The sequence below is a fragment of the Trachemys scripta genome, chromosome 6 (assembly GCF_013100865.1).
Source record: "Trachemys scripta elegans isolate TJP31775 chromosome 6, CAS_Tse_1.0, whole genome shotgun sequence".
Taxonomy (NCBI): domain Eukaryota; kingdom Metazoa; phylum Chordata; order Testudines; family Emydidae; genus Trachemys; species Trachemys scripta.
In genome coordinates this window covers 31,115,010-31,124,948 of record NC_048303.1, presented here as the reverse complement: position 1 = coordinate 31,124,948, position 9,939 = coordinate 31,115,010, and the positions used below count along the sequence as shown (strand labels likewise).

Genomic DNA, 9,939 nt, shown 5'->3' with positions numbered 1-9,939 from the left:
TGTCATTAAAAAGGTAAACTATGACCAGATATTTAACACGATTAATATTAATAGTAAGGGAGGAAGGAACACAAGCTAAAATAAGGAAAGAGCAGGTTAAAGAATATTTTGACAAATTAGCTGCATTCAAGTCAGCAGGGCCGAATGAAATTCACCATAAGGCTACTTAAAGAACTAGCTGAAGCAATCTTGGAACCATTAGCAGTTATCTTTGAGAACTCTTGGAGGATGAGTGAGGTCCCAGAGGCCTCAAGAAGGGAAAACATAGTATCGGCCTTTAAAAAGGGGGAACAAAGAGGACATGGGGAATTATAGACCAGTCAGCCTAACTTTGATACTTGGAAAGATACTGGAAGAAATATTAAACAATCAATTTATAAGTACCTAAAGGATAATAAGATTACAAGAGCAAATCATGCCAAACCAACCTAATTACCTTCTTTGATAGAGTTACTGGCCTAGTGGATGGGGGAGAGGAAACTGTAGACATGATATCTTGATTTTAGTAAGTCTTTAGGCACAGCCCCATATGACATTCTCGAAGGAAACTGGAGAAATGTGGTATAGATAAAATGTTCATAAGATGTGTGCAAAACTGGTTGAAAGATCATAGTCAAATAGTAGTTGTCTAGTAATGAACTTCAGTAAAGACAAGTGCAAAGCACTACACTTAGGAAGGAAAAATCATATGCACAACAACAAAATGGGGAATAACTGGTGAGGCAGTAGTACTGTTGAAAAAGATCTGTGGGGTTAGAGTGGATCACAAATTAATATGAGTCAACAATGTGATGCATTTGCAAAAAAAGGCCAATATTCTGGGAGCATCATGTGTAAGACATGGAAGGTAACTATCCCACTCAGCACTGGTGAGCCCTCAGCTGGAGTACTGTAGCCAATTTGGGCACCACACTTTAGGAAAGATGTGGGCAAATTGGAGAGGGTCCTGAGGAGAGCAGCAAAAATGATAAAAGGTTTAGAAAACCTGACCTATGTAGAAAGGTTGAAAAAAACCTGGGCAGATTGTCTTGAGAAAAGAAGACCTGATAACAGTTTTAAAATATGTTAAGGGCTGTTTATGAAGAAGACCGTGATCAATTGTTCTCCGTGTCTAATGAAGGTAGGGCAAGAAGTAAAGGGCTTAAGCTATGTCTACACTACATACCTTCCAGTGGCATACCTATACCGCTGCAGCTGCACCTCTGTAAGGTCTGCCGTGTAGCTGCTCTATGCGGATGGGAGAGAGCTGTGCTGGTGGCATAATTAAACCACCCCCAAAGAGCAGTGGTAGCTATGTTGGTGGGAGAACGTCTCCCACTGACATAGCGCTGTCCACACCAGCGCTTTTGTTGGTTAAATTTACGTTGGCTGGGGTGTGAAAAAGAACCTTTTGACCAACAAAAGGTTGACCAACAAAAGTGCTAGTGCAGACAGAGCTTCAACTGCTGTAAAGGAGATTTAGGTTAGATATTAGGAAAATCTTTCTAACAATAAGGACAGTTAACCCCTGGAATAGGCTTGCAAGGAAGATTATGGAGTCCATCTCACTGGATGTTTTTAAGAACAGATTGGACAAACACCTGTCAGGGATGGTCTTGGTATACATGCTCCTGTCTCAGTGCAGGGGGTTGGACTAGAGGATCTCTTGAGGTGCCTTCCAGTCCTAGGTTTCTATAATTATATAGTTTTATTTCAAACTTTGTCATTGTTATTAGTGTATATGGGGTAGTGCCTAATGGCCCCAGCCTTACTGTGCTAGGTACTGTACAAACACATAGTGAGTCGGTGATGGGTTGGACCCCCCCCATCCGGGGGTGCCACCTGATGTGCTGGGGTTCCACTGAGCCCGCCCGTTCCACCAGCCTGGGCTTCCTCCCCCTGTCCTTGCTGAGCCAGGCCCTTGAGCCTTCTCTACTACACACAGATGAAGCCACACCCAGCTGAAGACACAGACTGAAATCAGCTCTGTGTGAGACAATTCAGTTCGGGACTTTACCCAGCACTCGCTTCCACACCTCCTTCGGGGTGTACACCCAAAATTATATTGTCTTGTGCTGTATAGAAAGATCTGTACAGCGTAAGCTCATAAAGATCACCCCCTCCCTGAATGTGGAGGGAGATATGCACAGCTTTTTGTTCCCCCAGATATGAATTGCACAAATTGGGTTTTGAAATAAACCAGAAATAAGTTTATTAACTACAAAAGGTAAATTTTAAGTAATTATAAGGGATAGCAAACAAAGCAAAGCAGATTACTGAGCAAATAAAACAAAACATGCAACTTAAGCTTAATTCACTAAAGATACAGGTTACAAAATGTAATTTCTCACCCTAAATGTTGTTTTAGGCAGGTTGCAGAGTTTCTGCAGCTTAGAGTTCCAGTTATTTCTCTTTACAGGCTAGTCTCAGCCTGGACTCAGCCCTTGCCTTTCCCCAGCTTAGTTCCTTTGTCTCTTCAGGTGCTTTCAGCATTTTTCCTTTTTGGGCAGGGAGGCAATGGAGAAGAGCCCTGATTGATTTACTCCCAGCCTTAAATAGAAGTTGCATAAGGAATTCTTTGTTTCCAGTGGAAAAATACCAGCAGTGTCCAAGGTGGTACTCCATATCAGGTGACATCATCAGATGACCCTGCAGTGTCAAAGCAGCATCCCAGGAAGCTCCTCAGGAAGATGGGAGTTTAGTATATTCAAAGTTCTATTGTCCTTCTTAAAGGGCTCATTCAAACTGATTGCCTATGTCTGGTGGGCATTCCACCAAATACACACACAGTTGTAATTGTTACATAGTCAATATTCCTAACTTCAGATACAGAAATGATACATTTATACAAATAGGATAATCACATTCAGCAAATCATAACCTTTCCAATGATGCCTTATATGACCCATCTTGTATAAAATATCTGTTCTGCCATATTCATAACAATATTTCTATGACGAATATGAGATGTAGCGTCACAGAGTCTCTGCCTGACAATTTTTATTCATCTGAGGCTGCTAATGTAATGATCCATAGTTGCATGCATATGAACACCATGGTCACCAAGTAGGATTTAGATTAGGAACAAGTATCTATCACTTGAACTAAAGTAGTGTCTCTGCCATTTGATAATAAGCAACAAGATACTAACAATGTCCAGAAAAGTCACTGGAAAGAGACAATGGGACATACTCTTGGGGTTTGTCTTGTAGGTCAGGTTTTGTCAGCTTGTTAGCTAAATCTGAGCTAAATTTGTAGTCCAGTCAAGGCCTCAGCCAGGAGATGACACTAGGAACCCAGGTTTCAGAGTAGCAGCCGTGTTAGTCTGTATCCGCAAAAAGAACAGGAGTACTTGTGGCACCTTAGAGACTAACAAATTTATTAGAGCATAAGCTTTCGTGGACTACAGCCCACTTCTTCGGATGCATACTAGGAACCCAGAATCCAGCCGGAGACTTTGGTGTGACCCAAATGTAATATCATTGGACTGATCTCTTTTTCTTTTCAAAGTTTTATGGTAGCTATGCATGCTTTCTGTTTTTCATTATGGAATGTGTGAATACTAGGTGTGGTCAAAACAGTTTTCATGTTGGTTTTCCTGTGGAAAACATTAAAACAAAGATATATTATTTGAAAATTTGTAAACATTTTAAATTTTTGATGGAAAACTTTAGAAGTTTTTTAAAAAATGTTTGTGTTTGAAAATTTTACTTTTGTATTGATGAGAAAAATCCCACATTCTTATTTTTAAAAACTTTCCACTGTTTTCCCCCATTGGAGAAGAAAAAATGACCAGAGAACTAAGTGGGGGAAAAAAACAAGCTTTCTCTCTCTCTCTTATTTTTTTCCCATGGGGGAGGAGGGAAGGCAAAGCATTAATTTGTGTTTCTCTAATTTAAAAATAGAAATGTTAAAAAGTAAGTAACAGAGGCATTTCTATTTTAAAAAAAATGCTTTCCCCACTTTTCTAGTGAAAGAAGATAGAGCAGAAGTGGGAAGGAAGGACAGAAAGTAGACACTTGCCCACAACTTCAAAATGAAATATTTCCAATCACTGAAATGTTGAAAGTTTTTTGTTTAAGAAAGAAACACTTTGCCAAATGATTTTTAATGAAAACTTCCTTATTAGATGAAACCCCACTTTTCATCAAAACACTTTCAATCAACTCTAGTGAATAACTCATAACTTTAATGAAAGTCTGCTTTGCTTTTTCTAATCAGCAAAAGCAATAAAACAGATTCTATCTACTTACTGGACAGGCAAAGAGAAAATAATACAGTCATAACACAAATGCAGACTAGAAACACTACTACCAAAACAACTGAATAAAATTTAATGTAATTATTTACATTTTTTAAAAGGTTCCTGGTTCTAATATCTGTTCTAAGTAATCTTCCATAAACTGGATAGAGGTCCACTTTCCATGGTGTCTGCAACACTCCCTTTTCTCTCAGCAACACACCCACAAGTGCATGTTTTGGCAAGCTTTAGAATTTTGGCACCCGTGTTCCCTTCTTCCTGCCTTTGTTCTGCTTAATGGTAAGTTGATGTTGGACAGCTTCCAGGGGTGACATGCTGTGATGTATAATAGACTGGTGTTATTCTAAGAATTTGGCTTAAAAGCCAGAGAATAGGAAAGTGATGATAAGCACCTGTTCAATACTGGCCAGACACGACACTTGAGCTCCATAACACTGCTGCTTTTTCAAAGAAGGGCAAAGAATTAAACATGCAGGCTTTAATTCAGCAGTCCATCCCTACTCAGCAAATACTTCTTGTTCGGCACATGCTTAAGTGCTTTGCTGAATAGGGATGCACTTTAGCATACGTTTAAATGCTTTGCTGAAGTAGGGACTAAGTTTGTCAAAAATATTCTCATATGCTGGTTTTTTTTTTTTTTTTTACTTCTATGGTCAACATACTGTGGACTGAGTGCTCTGTATGATGAATTATTCATTAAAGAAACTGCAGGAAACCAATAAGGGAAATATGTATCATCTGTAAGTTATGCATGACACTTCCCCCTGAATTAAACAGCTTAAAGTGTGTTTGAATGGAATCTCCCCTGGAAATTTGTGAAAAACAAAAAGGGTCCCAAATGAGGCATCTTAAATGTGAAACACACACACACCTAGACAGTAAGGGAAAATATTTATTTTTGTTTCTTGGGGTCTGATGCTGCAATGCTTAATACTTGATTTCAGTGAGCGTTTTACTTGACTAAAAACTGTAAAACCAAGCCCTACAGATTTGTCCAGGGTGTGATATCAGCCTTGGCAAATTCAAATCTTCAGGGAGCAGGGATAACAATTAAACCGCTTCCCCTCCACCCACTGTTTACCATATAGGATACTTCTGACAACTATACCAACTTCCACAATCATTTTACGGCGTTGTCTTTCTCATCTTGTCATTTTTTTTAAGTAATAGGCCTATACTTCTTCATAAACAACAGGGATGTTTATTTGATAATTGAAGCCCAAGCTAGAGCATCCATATTTGAAGTTGTGTTCTTAGAGGCCATTTAAGGAAAAGATCACAAATCTGAAAGCCTGAAATGTATTCTATTTGAAATCAAGTTTTCTGTAAGGCTCATGTGTTGCTTTGATACTCATAACAGTTCTCATAAATTAAAACTAACCCAGCCATTTGTTCCACTCATTCCTACAATGTTGGATTAAAATGTAAAGAGCTGTTAGTGGAAAGAAGCATAGTCAAGAATGCCATGGCATTAAATATCAGAGAAAATCTTAGAGCACAGATTTTTTTCCCCCCAATAACAGGCAGCTTTCTATTAGAGACATAAAATTTATACAGCGAAATACAATAAATCAAATGACATTCCACAAGTCTCTCTTTTTATACCATATGTTTTATTAATGCTCCAAAATACACAGCAGCTGTAAAGTTCATCCAGGAGCAAGGAGTAAACTAAACATTACCAGCATAAGTTTACTGTAACTTGTTATCCAATACTCTGTCCTTGTAGAATCCTTTTCACAAAGTGTAAGATTTTTGCAGTGGTATTTTTATATTAATTTCACAGGGCATTGAATCTGAATCCCAGTGAAATGTGGTGGCAAATGCCAAGTATTTTTGCTCTGTGTAGCCAGACCCCCAAGAAAAGAAAAAAGTTGGAAGCTGCTCGCTCCAGTTTAGAGTTGTATGGTCAATACACAGACATCATTGAAAAGCTGGTGTCTGTCACTGATCAAAACTATAGCAATGAAGTAGGAAAGGATGGAAGGGAGTGACACTGAGTGGACCCCCTAAACTTGATGGCTATTTATTTTATGGTGTTTTCTTTCAATTTAGAACAAAAAGGGGCCCCCGCAGCTCTAAGCACACTCAGGGCCGGCTCCAGGCACCAGCAAAGAAAGCAGGTGCCTGGGGCGGCCAATGGAAAGGGGCGGCACGTCCGGTGGGTGGTGGTGGGTCCTTCAGACCCTCTCAGAGTGAAGGACCCGCCGCCGAATTGTCACTGAAGAATGAAGTAGCGCAGTAGAGCTGCAGCTGAAGTGCTGCCGGTCGCGGCTTTATTTATTTATTTTTTTTCCGCTTCACCGCTTGGAGCAGCAAAAACGCTGAGAGCAGGCCCTGAGCACACTGCCAATTATTTCAAATGACAAAATGAAATAATAATGTTCCTTCTACCAACCAGCAGCTTTAAATACAAATGATGATAATCCTTCACATTGGCCAGTACTTCTGTCTCCTCTAGCGCTCCTCAAAGATCAGGCAAAACAAATGGGCCCTGTGGCGTACCCTGAAAATCAGCAAATCTGGCCTATGCCAGACCTGGGGCTTAATCCTGCACCAGTCATGTCAATGGGAGTTTTTCCATTCACTTGAAAGGAAGCAGGATTGAGCCCTTAGGGTGGAAAGGCAGTCCAGAATCCCCCATACTTTACACCATGCTCTCTATCCCTGCCCTCTTACACCAAGGGGATCTAGTATCAGCACCTCCACTGATTGCTACATAGCTCGTTACTTGTCCATGGCAGATATCAGGTCTTAATAGCCTGGGGCAGCCTTCTTGAGAGGCCCGCTCTCATGTGGCAATCTGGATATTCTACCATACCATGAACTTCATTAACCATGAAGTTAATGGAAAAAACATCAAATCAGGGTTTTGATTAAATATTGATTAAAATATTACAATGGGTAAGAGAAATGATACTGTGACATTCAATTTAGTATAATCTGCTGTATTGAATGTTCTTTCTACAATTCAATGTGTCATGAAATGTCCAGTTTGCCTCAGCATTCAGTGCATGTATGCCACAGAGATCAGCAGGGCTTGCCATAGAGTTCAAATCCAGCAGACTGAAAAGACTGTGGGGGCCCTGGTTGTACTAGACAACAATGAACACTCTCGTATAGGTCTTAACTTTGCACTACTAGGCATACTGCCAGATGACTAGACAGTAATTTGTTGAAAAATTATTATGCAGTCTCCTTTCATGTGCTGAGCTCTGCATCTTCCAAAATGGAAACTCTCTCCAAAAACAATTGGCTACAATGGAGTTTAATCTATTTACACCAGCCAACGGTCTGGCCTTGTAATTCAGATCAGTCTCCGGCTCCTTCATGTGATCTGATATTGCAATTCCTGGGTCTAGTTCACTTCTGATTGAAGTAAATAAATGAAGTTATGAGTCCAGAGAATTTGGAAACTTACGTTTCAGGAACATAGAGGGCCAATTCAGTTACTCTAGATTTATTCAACTGCATATAAGATCAGAATCTGCCCCTTAGCATCCATTCAGTTCTTTGCAAGAATACATCACATATTTAAATTAATGTTAGCATCATGCTTTTCTTTCATTAAATGTGATTTGCTGTTCCATTACTGCTGTAGAAACAATCCCGTAATTTCCCTGTGGAATACATAATAGAATTCAGTTGTAATCCATTACTATGAATTATGAAGGAAAAAGTGATGCAGGACAAATCACTGTTCTTTCTATGGGAGGACTGAAAGAGGGGGAAAAGGAAGACTCATTCTTTTCACAAATTATGTGACTATCAATAACTAAATCTGCTAATAAAACAAACGTGCAACAGACAAAGTGATATTTATCACATACACAATATTGCTCATTTCCCATCAGCATTTTATCTAATGACATTCCTGGAATTCAATTAACAATAATACTGATTATGTCAAAGCACTTCACAATGGGGGTATCATTATGCCCACTTTAAAGATGGGGAAACTGAGGCACAGAGGGCTTAACTGATTTGGTTAAAGTCACCTGCTGAATTAATGACAGAATGAAGATTAGACCCTAGTCCTAAGGACTACACTGCCTCAGGGACCACACGTTAGATATATACAGAACAGAATCTTCAGAAGACTCCATCCATATAGTAGTAATCACTGGTTTTCTCAAAGGAGTATAAAGCTGAAAGTATGGAGGCTTGAACTCTCTTCTTTCCTCTAGCCTCTTAGAATTAGTCAACATGGCCTGGGAGAGAGGGTGTGGCTTTCACATTAATGACCTCCTATCCTAAGTATGCAAACAAAGATTTCCAACAGTCCAGGGCAAGCAGTGTTTTTACTACTGATTCATGGCACTTCTGAATTATGTGGTAATGTTTCTGGAATTTAAAAACGGGCAAATGGTGAAACAAGACTATTTGCCAATATTTAGTGTGGATTATTTTACTATTAGAACCTCATCTTGCAGTCCTTTATGTAAGCAAAATTTTCTTAAAGTCAGCTTAATTTAATCAAAACATGTTCCAAGATCTCTACCTTCAATCTCTCTCTTCTGTCCTCTTCGTTTGAGACAAGGGAAACTGAACACAAGCCAGCCCTAACAGCCTAATATTCTTGAATACTAATCCCATCTCTAACACCAACTCCCTCTCTGGTCCAGGATCTATCATTTAATCTCACTTCCTCAGTTTCCCTAGCAATCAAATGGGGATAGTATGTACCTCTTTTACAGGAAAGTTGCATGAGAGTTACTGAGTTAATGTTTGAGAAGTGCTCTATAGACACTATGGGTTATTAATACCAACTAACACACACATAAAAACCTATTTAAATGAAAAATGTTAATGTCAAAGTTGGGGGGAGGGTTGAGGATGTAATATTAGAGAGGGATCCTTTTTTTTTTTTTTTTTTTAAGTTATCAAAGTGATGATAAAATATTTTGTTTGCCCAAAATAGGTGTTTTAGTAAATGAAAACTTCCAATAACCACCTCAATAAATTTTTGATAATGATTTCAATAACATTTTTAAAAATATATATTTTCAGAAAGCAATGAATTTTTTTTTTTTTTTGCAAAAAAAGACAATTTGTTGACAACATTGATAAATTTTTGTAAAAACAAATAGTTTAGGGAAAAAGTCCACTTTTCAATTTAAAAACTTTTAGTTTGCAAAATTTTGACTAACTCTAGTTCAAATGCGTTTGAATAATAACCTCAAATAATTCATTATGATTGAATCTCAGGTCCCCTCTCTTGTATTTGTTGACCTCCTCTGATATCCTTGCATGTTTCTGGTCCGTCTCTCCTCACCGTCTACCAGTTTGGCAATCTGGACTTTAAAATAATTTATATGCCTAAAATGTACTTAGTAAGAATTTTATTATTTTGTTTATTATTTCAGGCTTGCCAGCGTTTTCTGCTTGCCCTGGATTACTCCCCCAGCAGTGCAGAGATTGTGGTTTTTAACAGCATATTCTCATTTTTGCTAAAAAAACGTTATTCTGGGATTTAAGTGCTTGTGAAATAACCACAGCAATGCTGTGGGGAAGGGTCCCGGAACTGTCTCAGCAAGCCTGTAGTAAGACATTATTAATAAACAACAGGCAGCATTCAAAGATTCCTGGAAGAAAGCAAACAACTGCATGGTACAAAAGATTGTTGTGGCTTCAACACAATTCTCTATTGATAAGTGAACTTCAAGGGAGTTTAGTTTGTTTATATAAAAGAGAGGAAG

The 9,939-nt window shown here is 38.8% G+C and overlaps 1 long non-coding RNA gene across 1 annotated transcript in view; it reads right to left on the bottom strand.

Annotated features, from left to right (window-relative positions):
- Window positions 1-3,464: 3,464 nt before the first annotated feature.
- LOC117879405 overlaps window positions 3,465-9,939 on the bottom strand; it is a 31,233-nt gene continuing 24,758 nt past the window's right edge. The window contains exon 3 of the long non-coding RNA XR_004646258.1: window positions 3,465-3,577. This is a non-coding gene — a long non-coding RNA (uncharacterized LOC117879405). The remainder of the gene's footprint in view (window positions 3,578-9,939) is intronic.